Genomic DNA, 9,441 nt, shown 5'->3' on the forward strand with positions numbered 1-9,441 from the left:
GGCTGTGCTTAAAGGGACCTAACCCCCACCCCGGACACACAGTTCTCAGGGGTTCCCCACTTGCAAAGCAGTCCTGGCTTGGAGTGCCCTCAGTGCCCACACTGGGCACATCACAGCCCTCGGCCACCAGCCCGGCTGCACTTGCCGCAGGCTGCCATGTGGAGGGGCGGTTAATCAAGGGGCTTCAGGAGAACTTCCACCCCGAGGAGCCCGCAGAGCCACCCCAGTCCTCCCCATTGGGGGTTCGTACCCCATTCCTCCCTCATCTGCTTCCACTTACCCTTCCCTAGCCCCCCTTCCTGATGTACAAAATAAAGGACACATGTGTTCAAAAATAGAAACTCTCTTTATTGAACAAAAATGGGGGAGACTGGGAAAAGGAGGTGGGAGAGGGGAAGACAGAGGGTGGGAGAGGGGAGGGCAACTAAAATGATCAGAGGTTTGGAACAGGTCCCATATGAAGAGAGGCTAAAGAGACTGGGACGTCTCAGCTTAGAAAAGAGGAGACTGAAGGAGAATATGATAGAGGTCTATAAAAGCACGAGTGGTGTGGAGAGGATGCATAAAGAAAAGTTCTTCATGCGTTCCCATAATAGAAGGACTAGAGGACACCAAATGAAATGAATGGGTAGCAGGCTTCAAACTAATAACAGAAAGTTCTTCTTCACAAAGCAAATAGTCAACCTGTGGAACTCCTTGCTGCAGGAGGCTGTAAAGGCTAGAACTATAACAGAGTTTACAGAGAAGTGAGATAAAGTCATGGAGGTTGGGTCCATGGAATGGTATTAGCCAAGGGGTAGAAATGGTGTCCCTGGCCTCTGTTTGTGGAAGGCTGGAGAGGGATGGCACGAGACAAATGGCTTGGTCATTGTTTCGGTCCATCCCCTTCTGGGTCCCTAGCGTTGGCCGCTGTCGGCAGACAGGCTACTGGGCTAGATGGACCTTTGGTCTGACCCAGGATGGACATTCTAAGCTCAGGGCTCAGGGTCGGGGGTCCCACTGGACCACCTTGATTTTCATGCAAACCTGCTCCTGGGTGGCCAGGCTGGCAGCTCTCCTGCCCTAGCCGGCCACTTTCCTGTGCCTAGTGCGGAGGCTGTGGATGAGGTCCACAATGTCCGCACTAGACCAGGCGGGCGCCCGCCTCTTGCGGACCTGGACAGGCTCCCGGGAGCCACCAGCCTGGTCCTGGGAAGAGGCGCAGGGCTGGGTGGCAGCGGGTGGCTGGCTCAAGCCCTGCCAGGTGCAGGGTCTGCTGGCTGGGTGCTGGCAGGCTTGCACCTGGCATGGGCACCGTAGCCAGCCCGTGCCCCTTTAAGGGCTCCGGGGCCGGGAGGGGGGCAGAAGAGTTTCCCTGGTGGTGCCCAGAGTGGCCACCAGGGAAAGCTGGGGAGGGCTAGCCTCCCACTAGTTCGAATTAAGTGGCTACACAGCTCTTAATTCGAACTAGTTAATTCAAACTAGGCGTTAGTCCTCGTGGAATGAGGTTTACCTAGGTCGAATTAAGCGCTCCGCTAGTTTGAATTAAGTTCCAACTAGCGGAGCGCCAGCGTAGCGCCTATTAAAGTTAATTCAGACTAACGTCTATTAGTTCGAATTAACTTTGTAGTGTAGACATACCCTGGGGCTGTTAAATGAAGAGCATCCATCCCGAAATGTTAGCTCAATAACAGCGATGCTGCCTCTGCAGCCTAGAACAAACATGTATTCTTCCCCAGCACTCAGCTCTCCATCTACGTGTGCTTCTTTTCAAGGTTCTTTTTTGGCCCATCGCGGTGGCCAATCATCACAAGATTGCCAGCCCTGTTTAGCAGGATGGTTCTGCTCCCACCGGGGTCAAAGTGCACCAGAGGGGCAGTGTAAGGAAGGCTGGTTTTGCCCAGAAGGGTCTGTATCAGGCTCCAACCCAGGTAGGAGAGTTCTTGGACCCCTGTCTCACAGGGAAACGAGTGACATTAGCAATAATGGAAATGTTTCAAAGTCGCCCGTATCAGTGAGGAATGTCACTGCCAGGGCTGTACCCAGCTTAGCCCAATGGGGGAGCTCTGAGCAGCTCTGATGCAGCCCGAGAGCCACCAGACTCTGAGTTGCTGAGCTGGGATTAGGTTGGTGTGGTACCCACATTGTTAATTATTATTTCTATTGTGATCTCATGTTGGAGCCCCGGTCATGGAGCAGCAGCCCAGTGTGCTAGGTTCTGGACAAACACAGAGCAAAGAGACAGCTCCTATCTCAAAGAGCTCACCCCACCCAACCAGGAAGCAAAGATTATCCCTTTGTGTTCATGCTCTGGAACAAAAGAAACAGGAAATCCCTGCCTTGTCCTTGTTCACGAAGCCCATTGTGGGTCAGGAGTGGGCTTCAGGAGCATTTGGGACACCCAGACCCCAGCAAAGTCAGTGGAACGATTTCACTGTCCATTGGACCTGGGCCTTAGTGAGATATTGTAGCCTCCAGTCTGGCTGGGTGTGTTTGATGAAGCTGTTAACTTTCCCCGGTTTCTCTTTAGTTCTTCATAAAACGTTCTCCTTATTAAATCTAATAGCTCTTTCCCTTTGACACCATCCCTTACTACTGCTGGCCATTACAGAACTACACGATACCACTCGGGAGTTATGCAGAGCCTCAGCATTAACCAGATCTCTTCTTTTATTCCTAGATTATATATGTCCTGTTGGCCACTATTGCCCCAGAGGCAGCCCAGAGCCCAAACCCTGTCCCTCTGGGAAATACCAGGACCAGACTGGTCAAAGCCTGTGTAAAATGTGCCCAGCAGGAAAGTAAGTGGAATCTTGCAGTGAGTCTCTTCCAGTATCCTGGCTCTTGGGCTGGAAATTAACATCTGAATTGCCTTGAGCTGCTCTGTTATACCCTTTGATATACATGACTGGTCTCCTTCATCCTGTCCTTGTATCTCCCTCTCTCATATACCAATTTCTGTATCATGTGCCCTTCATCACAGAGTTATCGCCCTGTAGGCATGTCTCCAGGGAGTAGCAAAACGGTCCCCAAAATAACAGCTTCTCCCAAACAGGCTTCACTGTCCTAAGTCCTTCATTCATTTTCCGAGGGGCATTCCCCATTGCCTTGTCTTACAGTCACAGGCTATGGCTGTTGCATGGAGAATGGCTCTTCTTTGTCCTGGTGAAAGTGTGGGCTGTGACAGGTTAATGCCAACTTAGCCTTTTATTGTTAGGTTCTGTGGCCCAGAAGTCCAAATCCAAGATCACAAGGAGACCTTTCCACGTGGAGTGATCAAGCCAGCTGATTGCCCGGCTGGGTACTACTGCCTCTCAGGAACCAAAGCTGCCAAGCAGGACCCATGCCCTGAGGGCACTTTTAGTAACCAGACTGGGCTGAGCAGCGCCAAGGACTGCAGGGCTTGCCCTGGGGGAAAATTCTGTGCAGATGCAGGTAAGGAGCAGTCAGGCAGAGATTAGCTTCCCTGTCCAGGCTGGAAAGATCCTGCATTTTGTCTTGGAGGACCCCGCTGAAATTGGAGCAAGGATGGTGCATCTAGACTGCACTCTAAAATAGGGAAAAATGTCATATCTTTTTTTCGATTTAATTTCAAAAAAGGCTTTTTCAAAATTTTGCATGTCTGCATGGCGCCAAATTTTTGGGGAAAAGTGCTCTTTCGAGCCATCCCATATTCCTCGTAGAACAAAGTTTACAGGGATGATGAAAGAGCATGTCCCTTCTTTTGGAAAAAAAATTGAAAAAGCGGACACGTTCCTTGGACGTGGAGTTGCTTTTTCGGGATACTTCCGGCATCCCGAAAAAACAATGCGGTCTAGACAGAGCCACAAGTTTTCTCATCACGCATAAGAAAAACTGGCCTTGGAAAACTACCTCCCTGATTAACTTGTTTGATCTGGGATACCTATTTACACACTGAATATATTTTATCCTTTCCAGTCCCTGCCGTGCACTGTTGTGTGGTGACATTGTGTCCTGGTAAACCGCTGTTTTGCTTCACCCCAGAAGTGGCCACATTTCAGCAGTGGGTGAAGCCATCCCTGCACAGTCTTCTAGGGATTCTTTAAGATGAAACATGCTCTAGATATAGAAGATCCCAATGTCATTATAAAGCCTTCGTCTCCGCAAGCTAAACAGAAAGGGGCAAGGACAAAGACAATGATGGTTTTGGTTTGGCCAGTCCTGATTGGTGAAGACCTAATCTGCGATTAGTTTATCCTGTATTCCCTCTCCTTGGGTATGTCTAGACTACATGCCTCTGGCGACAGAGGCATGTAGATTAGGCTACCCAGCATAGGAAAATGAAGCGGCGATTTAAATAATCGCCGCTTAATTTAAATTTAAATGGCTGCCACGCTGAGCCAATCAGCTGTTTGTCAGCTCAGTGCACTAGTCTGGACGCTCCACGGTTGACATCAAGGGCATTTGTTGACCACCCTGTTATGCCTTGTGGGATGAGGTATACCAAAGCGGTCGACAAATGCCTTTGATGTAGACCGCGGAGCATCCAGACTAGTGCGCTGAGCCGACAAACAGCTGATCGGCTCAGCACAGCAACCATTTAAATTTAAATAAAGCAGTGATTATTTAAATCGCCGCTTCATTTTTCCATGTCAGGTAGCCTAATCTACATCCCTCTGTCGCCAGAGGCATGTAGTCTAGACGTACCCCTTGGGTGGGTGGATGCCAGGGTCTTCATTAAACAGAAATGTCTCTGTGGATAAATCTGAGTGTGGCTATATCTAGACTGTAGGGTTCTTTTGGAAGAAGTTTTTCCAGAAGAAATCTTCCAAAAAAACTTCTGAAAGAGAGCATCCACACTGCCAAAGCACATTGAAAAGCAATCTTCTTTTTCAAAAGATAGCATCCACACTGAACGGACGCTATCTCACATGTAAGCTGTGATTACTATGGACTGAGTGGCCACTAGGGCACCTGTGCTTTTTCCTTTTTCTTCTTCTTTCAAAAGAACTCCCTCTTCCCTGTCTACACAAGTTTTATTCCGAAAGAGCTCTTTGGAAAAAGGCTTCTTCCTTGTAGAAAGAGGTTTACCAGTGTCAGAAACCCACCTCTGTTCTTTCCATTTTCTTTCGAAATAATGTGATTGCCAGGTCAACATATCACTCAGGTCCTACCTTATAAACACCCTGTTACCAATCCTTTGGTATGTAAGTGAAGTTTTTTTCGGAAAAACAGCTGTTTTTCTGAAAAAAACTCTGTAGTGTAAACAGCCTGTGGGAGCTGGAGAGCGCTGCATGGGGCATTTCTATCACTATTCTACATGCAAGGCACTCTGAGGAAGTGGGTCTGGCCCACAAAAGCTCATCACCTAATAAACCATCTTGTTAGTCTTTAAAGTGCTACATTGTCCTGTTTTTTGTTTCATGGGGCATTAGACACTAAATTAATCTAGATGCAATGGCTTGGCCAGTTTAGGGTACCCCTGAGCCTGTGAACTACATAACGCTTCTGTTTTGTTTATTTTTATCCTCTTCACCAGGCCTCCTGACCCCAAGTGGCCCTTGTTTGCCTGGGTTTTACTGTGTTTTGAAGGCACGTGTACCTAATCCTGTTAACAATGAAACTGGAGACATGTGCCCAGCAGGACACTTCTGTCCCCAGGGGAGCAGCACTCCAGTGCCATGCCCTACTGGCACCTTTCTACCCCAGCCTGGAATGGCATCTCACAATGCTTGTCTGCCCTGCCCCAGGGGGAAGTTCTGCCACGGCGAAGGGTTGGCCAGTGTTTCAGGTGAGTAGTATACATCATAGATGTGCAAACATGGGGTTCATACAGTGGTTGTATGCCAGAGCATCACCAATCAGTAGCTAACCTAGGTCTGGGACTGGCCCATTATGATTTGTCAGACAACAAGATGCTGGAAAGGGTCAAGTTCTGAGTCCTGTTCCAGCTTTAATCAAATGGGAACTAAATGTGGACAATCCCTAGTCAGATTAAAAGCTGGGTGAGACCGAAATCTCTCAAACCCTTATGAATTTAACAGCTAGATTTCTAGAGCAAAACCTTCTAAGACAAGACCAGAAAAGCCACCAGTGCACTGGCCTTTCTGAGATTCATCAGTTGCTTAGTCTTGCTCTTGAAATTCTCTGCTTTGCAGGAACCTGTCATGCTGGGTATTACTGTGATATGAAATCCACCCGGCCAGACCAGAAACACTGTCCACCTGGATTCTATTGCCCCAAAGGCACTGAGTCCCCAATTCCATGTGGCGCTGGAAGTCTCAACCCCCATGGTGGGAAATGGCACTCAACAGACTGTCAGCTCTGCCCAGCTGGATATTTCTGCAGTGGTATTCGTTTTCATCAGTGTTGTTTGATGCATGGGGAGGAGGTGGTGGAGAAGCAGTCAAGTGGGAGCAGATGGTCTTCCCAGCTTTATTTCCTGCACATTTGTCTTAACCAACATTCCAGGATCTATCCTGCTATCACTGCAGAGAATCACATTCAATCAATAGCCCGTTTCCTTTGGCCAGTGTTGTGGGATCGTTCCCTGCAGGGTTTGCCCAGGCTAGTTTGATATGTCTCAAGTGACGTGTCTTCCAACACTTCCCGTGGGTGCCTCTTCCAGGCTTAGACATTTCACCATTCCGAAGGGCTTCTTGGCAGGACAGGGGTTTCTTTCACTTGCCTTCATCCCATTTCTCTTTTCCTCTGCCTCTTCTTACCACATTGCCCATGTGCTCAGAGTCACAAAGAAAATGTCTGGTGTGGCTCAGTAAAATGAAGCAATGTAGGACCTTCTTAACAGCATAATAAAGCCCTAACAGGAAGACAAAGGCACTGCACGCTCTCAATGCTAGAGATGTCTCCCCCATACTCCGGGGACATGACATAGCCTAGCTAGCAGGTGTTTGACAGTGCTTAGTATCCAGGAGAGCCCATAAGTGAAGGATCATATTATTGCTCTGAGATGGCTGCTACTGTTCCAAGGACTTGTGCCTCCTGTCTGTGTATCCAGGCGTTTATTTGTCTCTATCACTGTAATATTTGAGCACCTCCCAACCACTAGCTCACTCTCCCTCCTGGAAGGCAAAAGATTGCTGTCCCCATTTTACAGACCGGGAACCAGAGGCGAAGTGTGGTGCCCAAGTTCCCACAAGGAATCTGTCAGTGAGCAGGAAATGAAGCTCAGACCTCTTGGGTCCCAACTCAGAGTTGAACCCAGAACGCCAGGCAGCCCCAGGATAGATACTTTAGAGCAGGTCTCTGATTCGTTTGGTGCAGTGACTGGCTTGCCTGGGCAATGCAGTAATAAACATCTGACTTTCTGAGGCTGCGAAGGGCATTTACTTCCAGATTTGACTGCGTGTGTGATGAGGCCATGTACCTGAGGGATAGGATGGGAACCAAAAGGATCTTTTCCCTCCATAACTGCAGGGCAAGGAAAAACTGCTGTAGAGGGACTGTGCTCTGCTGGTTACTACTGCCCACCAGGCCAGACCTCAGCTACTCCTCCCTCCTATCGTTGCCCCCGTGGCTTCTACTGCCCTGCAGGATCTGCCGTTCCCGTGGCCTGTGAGAGAGGGACTCACCAGACACAGGAAGGGAAAGAATCATGTGACACCTGCCCAGCAGGATTCTTCTGTGAACCATCCAGCAAAAGTGAGGGATGCTGGGGAGGGCTGTGGTATCTGTTGCTGGGGAAAGGCTGGAAACTCTCTTCTAGTTCAGCACAGTGGGATGTATTCTCCTCCGAGAAACGCGAGTGTTTCGTTGACTTCGGCCTGTGCTTACTCATTTCAGTACGTGCTTTCCCGGTCGGCATCGCATGCATTGGTATAGAGGGGAAGGGTGGAATGTAGTTCTGCCCTAGGCGGAGAAGAAATAGACCTGCCAGAAAGCCAAGCAGCAGGCCAGGAGGGGCGGACAACACTAGGCATTTCTACCATCCAAGCAATGAAGCTTTGCAGCCAGACTAACATAGCAACCAATAATGGTGATGGCTATTCCGGTAGCACCTCCCATCCGGAGAACCAAAAGCACTTAGCAAGAGCTACCTACCATGAGCATTTCACACATTGCCCTACTTTTGCCTCGTCTTGGGAGGAAGGTGGCTGTCCCTACGCCAGGGGTGGGCAATCATTTTTGAACGGGGGGGACCTCAAATTTCAGAAGTGGCTGCAGGCCACTGGGAAGGGGCTGGGTCTCAGGTGGCAGGGGTGGGGTCAAGAACGACCCTACTGGGAGCTTTGCTTGGCCTGGGGTCCCTCCCCCGACTTCTGGCCAATGGAAGAGCCCTGGGGCAGAGGGGAGGTGCTGGGGGCTAGTCTCCTTCCGGAGCTGTCTGGGGTGGGGGTTTAGAATTCACATAACACGACTCGCAGCTCCTGGCCCCACTTAACCTGTCATCTGGCAGCCGCACGGCAGGCACAAGCCCTTCGAATAGAAACAGTTGAAAGGGCTCGTGCATCCCGGTCAGCTCCCTGGCCAGTGGGCCCGAGAGCTGCGAGCCCTTTCAATTGCTTCTGTCCAAAGGGCTTGCGCCTGCCGGGTGACCGTCAGGAAATGCAGCCACCCAGCAGACGTGAGCCCTTTAAATTGAAGCAGTCGAAAGGGCTCGTGCATGTCCAGCTCCCTAGCAATGCACGAGAGGTGCTGGGAGCCCTTCAAGCTGTTTCTATTTAAAGGGCTCTTGTGTTCCCCCCGGCTGCCAGGCAACATGTTACCCGACAGGCGCGGGGAAGGCTCCAGCCCTTTCAATAGAAGCAGTTAAAAAGGCTCACGCATCTCTGAATCCCAGGCAACGTGCTGGGGGCTGGACCTGGAACTGCCTCACGGGCCGGATCAAAGCCCTGGGCAGGTCTCATAGACTCATAGACTTTAAGGTCAGAAGGGACCATTATGATCATCTAGTCTGACCCCCTGCACAGTGCAGGCCACAGAATCTCCCCCACCCCTCCTAGAATAATCCTCTCACCCCTGCGCTGCTCTAGACGTCTGCACTAGAGAGGAAGATTGAAGCTGCCGCTGTCGAACTTGCAGGGTTCGAACTAGCGGTCGAGTTAAGAGAGTTAATTCGACGTGGGAGGGGCACTCCGGTGGATGCTGGTACCCCTGCTTTTACGAGGAGTAAGGGAAGTCCAAGGAAGAGCATTCTTCCTTCCACTTCCTGCAGTGTGGACAGCACCAAAAGCCGAGTAAAGCTACTTCGACTTCAGCTACGCAATTAATAACTCCCTTGTCACAAGGGAAACGGTCATGAAATCCCCCGAGCAAATTGCCACTGTTTGTGTCCTAGGTTCTGGGACACAGACACCAAGGCTGTGCCCTAAAGGGCACTTCTGTCCACCCGGTACCAGCTTTGGTACAGAACATCCATGTCCCAGGGGTACATCTGGACCCACGACTGGTGCCACTGCGGAATCGGACTGTGAACCCTGCCCAGCAGGTAAAGAAAAGTCTAGCACTTGAAGGAAAGATGAAAGGTCAAATTCTGCCTTC

General features: G+C 50.2%; 1 long non-coding RNA gene across 1 annotated transcript; it reads left to right on the plus strand.

Moving 5' to 3' along the window:
• The first annotated feature begins 5,489 nt into the window (after nt 1–5,489).
• Nucleotides 5,490–9,380, plus strand: LOC142820561 (uncharacterized). The gene is made up of 4 exons (XR_012897788.1): nt 5,490–5,731; nt 6,099–6,290; nt 7,378–7,602; nt 9,239–9,380. It is a non-coding gene; the product is annotated as an uncharacterized LOC142820561 (long non-coding RNA).
• The last annotated feature ends 61 nt before the right edge of the window (nt 9,381–9,441 follow it).

This window comes from Pelodiscus sinensis, chromosome 26, assembly GCF_049634645.1.
Source record: "Pelodiscus sinensis isolate JC-2024 chromosome 26, ASM4963464v1, whole genome shotgun sequence".
Taxonomy (NCBI): domain Eukaryota; kingdom Metazoa; phylum Chordata; order Testudines; family Trionychidae; genus Pelodiscus; species Pelodiscus sinensis.